Source organism: Tamandua tetradactyla, chromosome 19 (assembly GCF_023851605.1).
Source record: "Tamandua tetradactyla isolate mTamTet1 chromosome 19, mTamTet1.pri, whole genome shotgun sequence".
Taxonomy (NCBI): Eukaryota; Metazoa; Chordata; class Mammalia; order Pilosa; family Myrmecophagidae; genus Tamandua; species Tamandua tetradactyla.
In genome coordinates, this window is record NC_135345.1 from 38,419,013 (window position 1) to 38,430,707 (window position 11,695).

Below are 11,695 nucleotides of genomic sequence, written 5' to 3' on the forward strand. Positions count from 1 at the left end.
AAAAGAGCAGTTTTGTTGGTTGGTTAGTTTTAATATTTGTTGTTTTGTTTTGCATTGCTTTTGTTAATTTCTATTCAAAGGACTCAAGCAATGTGCACTGGGGGAGCAAAGAAATGTTCATGCCAACCACACAGTCGTGCCTATCTCCACTCTGATACAAACTAATATATCTTAAAGACAGATCTGACCTTATGACCCAGTGCTGCCACTTGATCCTGCTTAGTGGTTCAAAGTCTTGTCATTGTGACCACTGATGATCACTCAGGCTACATCTCTTGACATTTTCCTATGTGTAGTCTATGTTCCAACAATACTAACATTGAATTCCCCAAATTTGCCATAACACTTAATTCTCCCTTGCCTCACAAAACATTCTCTTTCAATAATCCATTTCCTGGCTCCTTTTTTTTGACTTATAATTGTATTTGTCTTCCCAGTCCTCTTACTCACATATCGTCTCCTTTGAGAAGCTTCTTTGACTCCATTAGTCCTGGCCTGAGTTAGATGACCCTACTAGTAGAAATCTGTTCTTTACAGACCAGCATTATTATGCCTCCATTCTAACATTCTTCAAGAAATGTTCCCTACCCAAAGCTTCTAGTTTGCCTGGGACTGATACTTTACAAAAATATGAGATTTCTGATGCTGAAAATAGAAGCATTATCTCATTTGATTTTATTTTATCCACACCTCTCCATACTTTAAATGAATCAAGACAGAGAAATAATAATTGCCTTACTCACAAGCACAGAGGCAATTAGTGCTGATACTAGGTTTCAATTATGGTCTCACCTTGCTCTAAAGTCCATATTTTTTCAACTTACTATATTGAAAGTCCATCTAAAGATCTAAATTGTCCATTACTATAGCTTAATATTGTTTTTGCTTTGTGTGATTAACAGGCTCTAGGATGGACCCCGAATTATCTTTGCCTCCTGGAGTTCACATCTCTGTGCATCCCCCTCTCGTTGAGTCTGAACAAAACATATGATTTGCTTTTAACCAATAGAATATGGCAAAGATGATGGGATGTCACTTCCATGATTTTATTGTTATGTAAGATTCTATCTTTTTAGCAGAATTATTCTAGAGACTTTCTTGCTGGCTTTGAAGATAACCATATGCAAGAAGTCAGCAACTGAGGACAGCCACTAGTTGCTGAGATCAGCCTCGAGCTGATTGCTAGCAAAAAACCAGAGGTGCCAGTCCTACCATTGCAAGGAATTCACTAATGCAATCTGGCCAACACCTTGATTATAGCCTCATGAGATCCTACACAGAGGACCCAGCTAAGTTATGCCCTAACTCCTAACTTAGAGAAATCATTAGTAATAAATTAAAGGTGAGTTATTTTCAGCTGCTATATTTGTACTAACTTGTTAGGCAGCAAGAGAAAACAAATACATTACTGTTTTTTAATTGTTTGTTTCCTTGAAGGCCAGTTATACAGGTCATTGATGAAGAATCATTCCATTAGTATATAGAAAGTCCTACAAAGAGAATTTGGAGTGAGATCATTTGAGTGATGATGCAATTACATTAATGTTACTGAAAAATAGTAGTAATAATATGAAATGTCTAGGAGCAAAGGAAAAATGATTAAGAAATAAAAATGTCATCTTTCTACCTGGTGCCATCTTGAAGCTCAGCTAGTGGTTCTTTCAGTAGATGTGGTATTATTGAAATTTAAATGTCATAGCCACACTGTAGAAGAGAGGCATCCAGTGGTCCTCATTAGAGAACACAGCTGTTTTAAACTCTGCTCTCTTCGGAAGCCAAGACCCATGCATTCTTACATGAATAGCTTTTAAAGGTTAATTAAAAACAGTGAATGATAAAAATTTATAAGTTTCTGCTTATAATTCTTTAATGGTATCATTTCTAACCTTTTGATTGTGAGCTCATGGTGTGCCATGTACACCTTAGCTGTTTATCACTCCTACAACTTAAAGAGGAACTCAAAATACCAAGGTTTTCTTGACTTTTGCAGAACAGTTTTCCCAAAATCTGTTTTTTTCAGCAAAACTTCCTAGACCTGTTAATAGATTTTCTGTTGTCAATTGTATGTCCTGCTCTTGTAGAGTCACAATCTATATTAACATTTAATAAACACCAAAACATTCTGCAATTAAGAAAAAAAACAATTAGCTTTATTTATCAGCATAACTTATTTTTATTTGTCTTCAGAAAGTTTATTTATTCTCAAGACTTCTTCCATTCAGAGTTATTCCTATTTGAAAAAAAATAGGAGAAGAATGACCATCAATATGTGTTCCCTCTTCAAAGCAATGCTTCCAGGGGGGTGGGAGCTGAAATTTGAGGCAACAACTCTACTAAATAATGAAATGATGTCAAAGAAATTAAAACTAAATATTCACATGAAGGTGTTTTATAATAAAATGTTACTAAAATACTAAAATAGATTAAATTGTGTTATGTAGAACAAAAGCTTGGTTAGATATAAGCTTAATATTAACATTGTTTCACTCAGATTTTTGTCTCAATTTTAGACTAAGAAATATTGATATCAATGTTAGCATATATACTGTAATATTTGTATTGCCAATTGGAAAATTTTGGTGTAATATCAGAACATGATATTCCACTTGAATTTTTCAAAATGGATTAAAATTTACTTCCATCCTCAATTTTTGTTTGGACTCACCAACACTAATAATGGAGGAGCATTTATCACACACTGATCAATTATAATGATCTCTGCAGTTTCATAAACGCACCAACCATCTGCCACCTTAGCTCTTATTATTCCTTCTGCCTGAAATTTCCTTCTTCCAGATGTCTAAATGCTGTTAGTGGAAGGTGGGAGCCCTAGCATGGCCTGCTGCCTTTACCTGGGACCCACAAATACATCCAGGGTTCAAGACCAGGTGCATTAGCCAGGAGGGATAAAACACAATCCCTAGTAGATAAGGGGACTGCCAGTGCATTCCTTCTCCAATTGTCCCTACCATAGGTAAATATTCACTGGAGATTGTCTGGTTTTTAGTGGGCATGTTTTTTGACATCCAACTCACTCACATTCAACTCTGTCCTTGGCAGGTAGGGAGTGGAATTTTAGCACATAAACAAAAGAGAAGGGTAGTGTGCATAGAGCATCTCCCTGCCTTGGCCAAGGATTGAGACCTGCTGCTCTTGGGGTACTGACACCTACCAAAGATGACCTTACTCTGTCTCTTCTCTAAGTTAGTAAAACAACTTTCCATCAGAGTCAATGTAAGTCATGCTTTTGCTGGCAATCCTGACACCCATATTGGAGCAGGTTCACATTTCTTTAAGTGTCTCTCTTTCTGACCGACATCTCCCTCATGTTATACAGATATTTCCTCAAATATCACATTATGAGAGAAGCCTTTTTTGGCTATCTTTTATAAAACTAGCATACCACCAGCCTCCTTTCTAATACTCTCATCCCTTAACCCTTCTTAATAAAACCTCTAAGTACTTGGCATAGTGTGTATCTATTTATTTGCTTATTAACCATTTAACCAAGTAGACTATAGGCACCCTACAGCAGAGATTATGTTCTGTTCTCTTCACAGTTTCAAGCCCAGCATCCAGAATAGTACCTGATTCTTAGGCAGGCTGGAATCAATAATAGATAAATTAATGATATATGGATGCTCATTCTTCAGCAGAGACCTGCAACAGCTTCTTTAAGGACAGTTTAACATCTAAGGATTAATTTAATTTACCATATTAAAAGACTACAAAAAAAAAACCCTACATGATCATCTCAATAGATGCAAAAAGGTATGTGACAAAATCCGACATCCATCTCTGATAAAAACTTTCAACAAACTAGAAATAGAAGGGAACTTTTTCAACCTGATAAGTTATATCCATAGAAACCTATACTTGCAACCAACATCCTTAACGGTAAAAGACTAGATGCTTTCCCCTAAGGTGAGTAATAAGGAAAGAATGCCAACTCTCATCATTTCTCATGGAGGTCCTACCCAGAAAAATGAGTAAAAGTCATCCACATTTGAGAACAAGTAAAGAAGTCTTTATTCACAGATGGGATGACTTTTTTCTAAAGAAAATGCTATGGAATCCATTAAAATACTATTAGAACAAACATATAAGGCTAGCAAGATTGCAAGATAAATAATAAAATACCAAAATCAACTGTATTTCCATAAACTAGCCAAGAACAATTAGAAAAATGAAATATAAAAAGCATTACCATTTAATAGCACCAAGAATATGGACTATTTAGGGAAAATTTTTATAAAATATTTGCAAGATTGGCATGCTAGAAGCTATAACAAATTATGATAAAAATTTTAAAAGGTCTAAATAAATAGAATGATACATTCTGCTCATAGATCAGAGGAGTCAATATTGTTAAGATTTCAATTTCTCTTCCAACTGATTTTTAGATTCATTGAAGTCCCAGTTAAAATCCCAGCAGGGTTTTAAGGGCTTTATGTAGAAATTGACCAGCTCATTCTATTTTTTTCTTTCTTTCTTTTTTCTTTTTTAGTCTGTAACTCCAGTTTTTACTTTCTAAGAGATCTAAGAGGTAAATGCATGAAATGTAATTGAGAAATCTGGTTTTGGACTCAATGTACAGAAAACATGGAATTTGGGACAAGAACTTCTTAGAGTTGAGACATGGTTAAATACCTTGAACTTGATTAATTGCACTTAAAGTAGTTCCATAAGTGAATATCCTTATTCTCAAGAAAGGCTCATGGCAGTGATGTGCTCGAGGAGTCTATACATTAAGATTGATAAATAGATAATTTTAATACATAAAGTATGCAGGAAGTGTTTTTGTTAAGGAAAAAAGAGAGTTCTTTTTCCCCTAAAGTAAAATAAACTGAATGTTACAGAATGAGAAACAGGGATGTGTAGGACAAAATGGATGGATATAGAAAGCTATAGAAGTCTTGTTGGAAGTGAATTCTATTGGTTGTGAATAAGGTTGGCTAAGAATTTATAGTTTTATAAGATTTTTAATAGTTTTCTTATCAGATGTATCTTCATGTTAAACAAGGATCTTGTTTTTACTCTGCTCAAATGATAATGTTTTCTTGGGTTATTTGTTTGCTCCTAGTGACAAGCTATAAAAGGTTTTTAACCATCTGAGTAATCTGCCTAGATGACAAAGATTCAATGTCTTATCAGACCAATATACTTCTTGATACGTATGTTGACCATCTCTTTCCTTACTGTTTTAGACAATGCCCCCTCACTTTAAATAAAAAAAAGTTTTTTTTTAAATCATGTTAATTCCTCTATTTACTTTCAAACTTTTATATCACCTTCATTAAATAAAGAGCCAAAAAAATAAACTAAAATGAGATAGATAGATAGAGAGATAAATGGATGGATGGATGGCTAGATAGATTAGATAGATAGATAGATAGATAGATAGATAGGTAGATAGATAGATAGATAGATAGATAGATAGATAGATAGATAGATAGATAGATAGATAGATAGATAGAACGACACAGCAAATGTGGCAAGATATTAACATTGGTAAATCCAGATATTTGGGGGGTAGGGGTATGCTGGAGTTTTATGTACGGGGCTCATATTATTTTTTAAATGTCCTGTAAGTTTGGAAGTATTTCAAGATTTAAAAATTAAACTAAAATTTGAAAGGATTATGACACATGCCAAACCCCCAACCTTTCTGGCACAGACACACTTATCATGCTATAAAGTTTAATATCCATTTTATTTTCTTTCCAGAGGGTAGTTTTTCCTCAGTCCTTATGGATTCAGCTTTTTACATGGGCTTTGGTGGAGGTCGTGGGGCAGTACCTGCAGGTCTAAATCAGGGTGGGGTTGTCCTCCTTTGGGGCTTCATGAGACTGGTTTTCATTCATTCACCTTGTTGTGAATGTCTTGTTGGAAGTGAATTCTATTGGTTGTGGATAAGGTTGGCTAAAAATTTATAGTTTTATATGATTTTTAATAGTTTTCTTATCAGATGTATCTTCATATTAAACAAGGATCTTGTTTTTACTCTGTTCAAATGATAATGCTTTCTTGCTGTGAATGCCACAGTTCATGCAGTAACGTAGTTTCACAGACAGCTTAGGAAGCACATAGGTGGCAAAGATACTGCTTTGGAAATGTCCCTGATGGCTGCAGCCTCTACTTTATTTCAGTGGTGTCCTTCATAATGGCCTTACCCTTGGGGATGCAGCACGTGCAGTTCGCGCAGAGAATAGGCTGCACGTGGCCATAGCCCTTTTTGGCACAACCATTGTTTCTTTTTTTCTTTGTCGTCTTGGAAGCAGAATCCAAGAGCTGATGTCCTAGAGTAGTCAAAACAATGTTTAAAAGAAGAGAAAAAAATGGAGGACTTACTGCATATGATTTCCAGTCTTATTATAAAGCTAAATTATTAAGAATGTGTAATATTGATGTAAAAATGGACAAAGAGACGATAGTTCAGAAAAGAAAGTCCAAAATAAACCTCTGTCTTTGTGATCAAGATACTTTCAACAAAGTTGTTAATGGAGGAAATGATGTTCTTTCAACACATGATGCTGAAATTCTTGGATAATCATGAGCAAAATAAGGAACGTTATTGCACTCAAATATTGCACTCATACAAAAATTAACTCAAAATGAATCATAGACATAAATGTAAAACCTAAAGTTACAAAAACTTTTTGAGGAAAATGTAAAAGAAAATATTTGTGACTCAAGGTTAAGTAAAGATTTCTTAGATATGACACTGAAAGTACTTACATAAAGAAAATAATTTCACAAATTGGACTTCATAAAGGATGAAAATGTCTAGTCCTTGAAAAACAGTGTTAAGAGAATAAACAGACAAGACAAAAATTACAAAAAATATTTGGAAGTCGCCTATCAAGAAAAAGAATTGTAACCGAAAGTATATAAAGAACTCTCAATATACAATAATAAGGAAAGAAACAACACTAAAAAAATAGGTAAAATATTTGAACATATATTTCATAAAAGAAAATACATAGAAGACATAAGTAAACACATGAAATATGCTCAATATTATTAGTCATGAGGAAACTGCAAATTAAAACTATGAGATGTCACAAAATTCCTATTGAAATTGCTAAAATTAAAAAGACTGATCATATATATATTTATTGACAAAAAGTGGACCAATTGGAACTCTCATGCACTATTAGTGGGAATGAAATATATTACAACCACTTTAGAAAAGAGTTTGTCAATTTCCAGCGTTAAACATACATCTTCCAAATGACCCAGCCATTCTACTCCTAGGCTTTTGCAAAAGAGAGATAAAATCATATGTCCAAATAGACTTGTACAGAAATGTTCAGAGCAGCTTTATTTGTAATTGGTGAAAACTGGAAGCAACCCAAATATCCTTCAAGAAATGAATTGATACACAAATTGTGATGGTATATTCATTCAAGGTAATAATCTCAAAAATAAGAGGGGATGATCTATAGATATTACCTCACAACATGATTGTTTATCAAAATAATTATGCTGAGTGAACTGAGTCAGTTAAGAAAGAATAAAAACTTTATGATTCCATTTGTGTAATATTCTTGAAAATGCAAACTAATCTGTAGTGATAGAAAGCAGATTGATGGTTGCTTGATGGAGATTAAAGTTCAAGGAAGATTGGGAGAAAAATATTATCAAGGAGCACAAAGAAGCTTTGGGGGGTGATAAATATGTTCATTAGTTTTATCCTGGGATGGTTTCACAAGTGTATGGCAATGTCAAACATCAAATTGTACACACTAAATATGTGCAGTTTATTTTATATGCATTATGCTTCAACAAAGCTATTAAGAGAGAGAATAAATTTGAAGTGAGAGCTGGGAGAAAGAATAAAGTTGCTTTCTGCTTGCTTTTACCAAGTTAAGCTCATTCAATAAAATGATTATGTTTCCTCATGGATTTGTGCAAGATAGAATGAGATTATCTATACAGTTAGTATACACCTCCCTTTTTTCACTTCCTTGGCTAATTTACAATTATGCTTCTTTTCCTTACACTGCCCCTAGCCTAAAATGGTCTATGATTTTAGAATGTCTTAACTCTGTCTTCTATTCAAAGAAATTCATTTGAAATATTTTTGGATTATTAAAAGTAATCTCAAAGGACAGCTGCCTAGTCATGTCAATCAGGATTCTTGTTGCTAGGTGACTAGTCACTGGATACAACGAACCGAAGTAGATGTTTCCAACTTTCAGTTTCCTCTAATCATTTTACAATGCATAAAGACTATTAATGGTTCTGTTGCTTCTAACATATATTTCACAGTTGATTAAGCTCCAACTATGCATTTTATAAATATCTTTACCAAGGAACAGCAATATTCACATCTGTCTGCATATCAGAATTCCCATTTTCAGCTGCTTGTAGAACATATGCACCTAGATGTTTTCTGAAATTGAAGATGCTTAAAAGTCATTTCTTATATTCTCCTTCCAAAATTGGATTTTCCTCCCACTTCACTGTTTTCAAGTGATAATTACAAAACCAGAAGCATTTATTAGATGTAGCATGGCAGAAAAGAAAAAATGATCAAATTATTTTAGAGAATGAGAGGAAGCTTCAACTTGAATTGTATTTTGCAGAAAGAGGAGGAGTTCTCCAAGTAGACTGGAAGATGCCTCCAAAAGCAGACATGCAAAAATCAATGCATGAAATGGAAGCAAAAGCATGGTGCCTTAGGGTATGGAAAGGACTTCAGTATGGCCAATATATAGAACAGCAATCTGTTCGGACGCTAATGGAGAGAGAAACATTAGGTTAGGGAAGCCATGGTGGCATATTTTTTTGTAATTTAATATAATTCTCTCTGTCTATTTGTTGGATAAGTTCAAGTCTTTTACCTGTTCTTAATTGGGTTATTTGTCTTTTTTTGTTAGATTGAAGGATTTCTTCATGTATTCTAAACATTAATCCTTTACCATCACCACTATTCACTACCAAAATACTTCCATTATTCCAAATAGGAAAGTTGTACATTTTAAACTTTAACTTCCATCCCCTATCCCCTGATAACCTATATTCTAGATTCTGATTCTATGAGTCTGCTTATTCTAATTGTTTCAAAACAGTGATATCATACAATATTTGTCCTTTTGTGTCTGGCTTATTTCATCCAACAGGATGTTTTCAAAGGTCATCCATGTTGTAATATGTATCAAGATCCCATTCCTTTTTATGGCTGAATAATATTCCATTGCATGCTGTACTGGTTAAAAAGTATTGTGTACCCCAGGAAAGCCATGTCTTTTAATCCTGATTCATTGTTGTATGGTGGGAACCTTTGATTAGATTGTTTCCATGGAGATATAATCCACTCAATTGTGGGTGTGACCTTTTGTTAAGATGGAAATGTGACTCAAGCGTTTAAGGTGTGTCTTGACTAGTTTACTAGAATCCTTTAAAAGGAAGCATTTTGGAGAAAGTTCAGAGCCAACACAAAACCAAGATATTTGGAGATGCAGAAAAAGAAAATACCCCCAGTGAAGCTGTTTGAAACCAGAACCTAAAGGACCAGCAGACACCAGTCATATGCCTTCCCAGCTGCCAGAGTGTTCTGGACCCATCGGCCTTTCTTGAGTCAAGGTATCTTTCTCTGGATGCCTTAGTTTGGACAATTTTATGGCCTCAGAACTGTAAGCTTATAACTTAATCAATTCCCCTTTTAAAAGCTGTTCCATTCCCTGTATATTACATGCCAGCCACATTAGTAAATTAATACACATGTATATAACATGTTTTATTTACCTTCTCATTGGTTGCTGGACACTTGGGTTGACTCCATCTTTTGGCAATTGTGAATAAAGCTACTATGCAGATTGGTGTGCAAACATCTTTTCAAGTCTCTGCTTTCAGTTCTTCTGGGTATATACCTAGTAGTGGGATAGCTGGGTCATATGGTAGTTCTATACTTAACTTCTTGCAACACAGTGGCTACACCATTTTGCATTCTCACCAGGAATGAATAAGGGTCTCTCTTTCTCTGAATCCTCTCTAATATGTGTTATTTTCTTTTTTTTAATTAACAACCTTTCTAATGGGTATAGAATGGCATCTCATTGTGGTTTTGATTTGCATTTCCCTATAGTTAATGATGTTGAGCATTTTTCATTTAATAGTGCTTAAATATATATATATATATATACACATATGTTAATATCATTTAAAAAGGAAATGTTAGATTATATATATGATAATAGAATACAGTTTGTTTTTTAACCCATGGAACTGCACTACAAAAACATTGAATCCTAAATTAAATCATGGACTTTAATCAATAGTACAATCATAAAAATGTGCTATCATCAATTGTAGCAAATGTTCCACATCAATGCAAGGTATGGATGATGGGGTGGTATATGGGAATTTTGGCAATTGTGAATAAAGCCACTATGAATATTGGTGTGCAAACATCTTTTCAAGTCCCTGCTTTCAGTTCTTCTAGGTATATACCTAGTAGTGGGATAGCTTGGTCGTATTCTCCTCATGTATTTTACGCATGATTGCGCTGTAAATCCACAACTTCTCTAATAAAAAATTCTGTGGTATCTACTTTACTATAAATCTGCACCCTAAATTACACTTGAAAATATGTACCCTAAACTGTAGTTCCCCAAGAAACAGATTCTGAGACACTGAGATCTGTAGTGCATGAGGTTATTATGGAGGGTTCTCAGAAACCACAGCTAGGTGTAGGGAGAGAAGTACTTCTTGTGATGCAGTTTCCACAGCAGCTTTTGTCCAGGTCTTAGGGCACTCTGAAACTGGGATGGCCATTCAAAGATATGTTAATTGAGGCAAGTAGGCCAGGGCAAATTTTGTGCTGCACACATCAATCAGATATTGGATACCAGCTGCCTCAAGGGGCGAGTTTAGGTCTGTCTTCTGATTCTACTATTGTTTTTTCTTGCAGCTTGGTTACTCCAAGAAGGAATGTATCATGGAGTAATACTTGTGAAAGAAAGGAAAAGGAAGCAGTATGGAGCAGGTGGAGCCATTCCATCACCATGTGGAGCTGACAAAGTCTCTACTAACCCAGTGGGTCGTCTGGGGCAAAGATCATCCATTACAGGAGTCTCACCATGGGTAGAAATGACTAGGCCATTATAACACCACCTTGCTCAAACTTTGGTGCAAGAAGAGTCATTGAAAGAAAAGTGTAATCCTGGTTCAAAATTGGAGGCAGGCCCTAAAGGAGTGAATAGCTGGAAGATGTCAGCAAACCACACTCCTTGCAGCTAAGCAGAAAGTACTTCCTTGAAAATATATATGAGCTGCACATCTCTGTGTCTGCTACACCGTTATAAACATTTATTTAGTATGTATGCCCCACTATCTTCTAAGATCTATGATCTTATCACAGTACCTAACCCTTATGCATCATCTCTATATAAGATATTGATGAGGGCCCACAAAGCATCTATTAGTTCAACTGGTCATTTCTTGAAGTTTCTTCCAGTGTTGGAATTGTCTTATTTTGTTTAGGTTGCCCTGAGGCATTGCTAACATAAATGTCAAATGAACATAAAATGAAGTAACTATCTTGGGTCTCCAAATATCACATACACTGACATATCTGAGGTTATCTGAGCTGCTGCCTGAACCAAATAGTGTTTTCAATGATTGCTGGTGGAGAGATAAGATTGCCTCTATGTAAATTTGGAATTTTGAAATATACTTGTTTTAACAT

At 34.7% G+C, this 11,695-nt stretch overlaps 1 pseudogene; it reads right to left on the reverse strand.

Moving 5' to 3' along the window:
* Positions 1-5,764: 5,764 nt before the first annotated feature.
* On the reverse strand, positions 5,765-10,506 carry LOC143663371 (small ribosomal subunit protein eS26 pseudogene; annotated as a pseudogene).
* Positions 10,507-11,695: the final 1,189 nt, after the last annotated feature.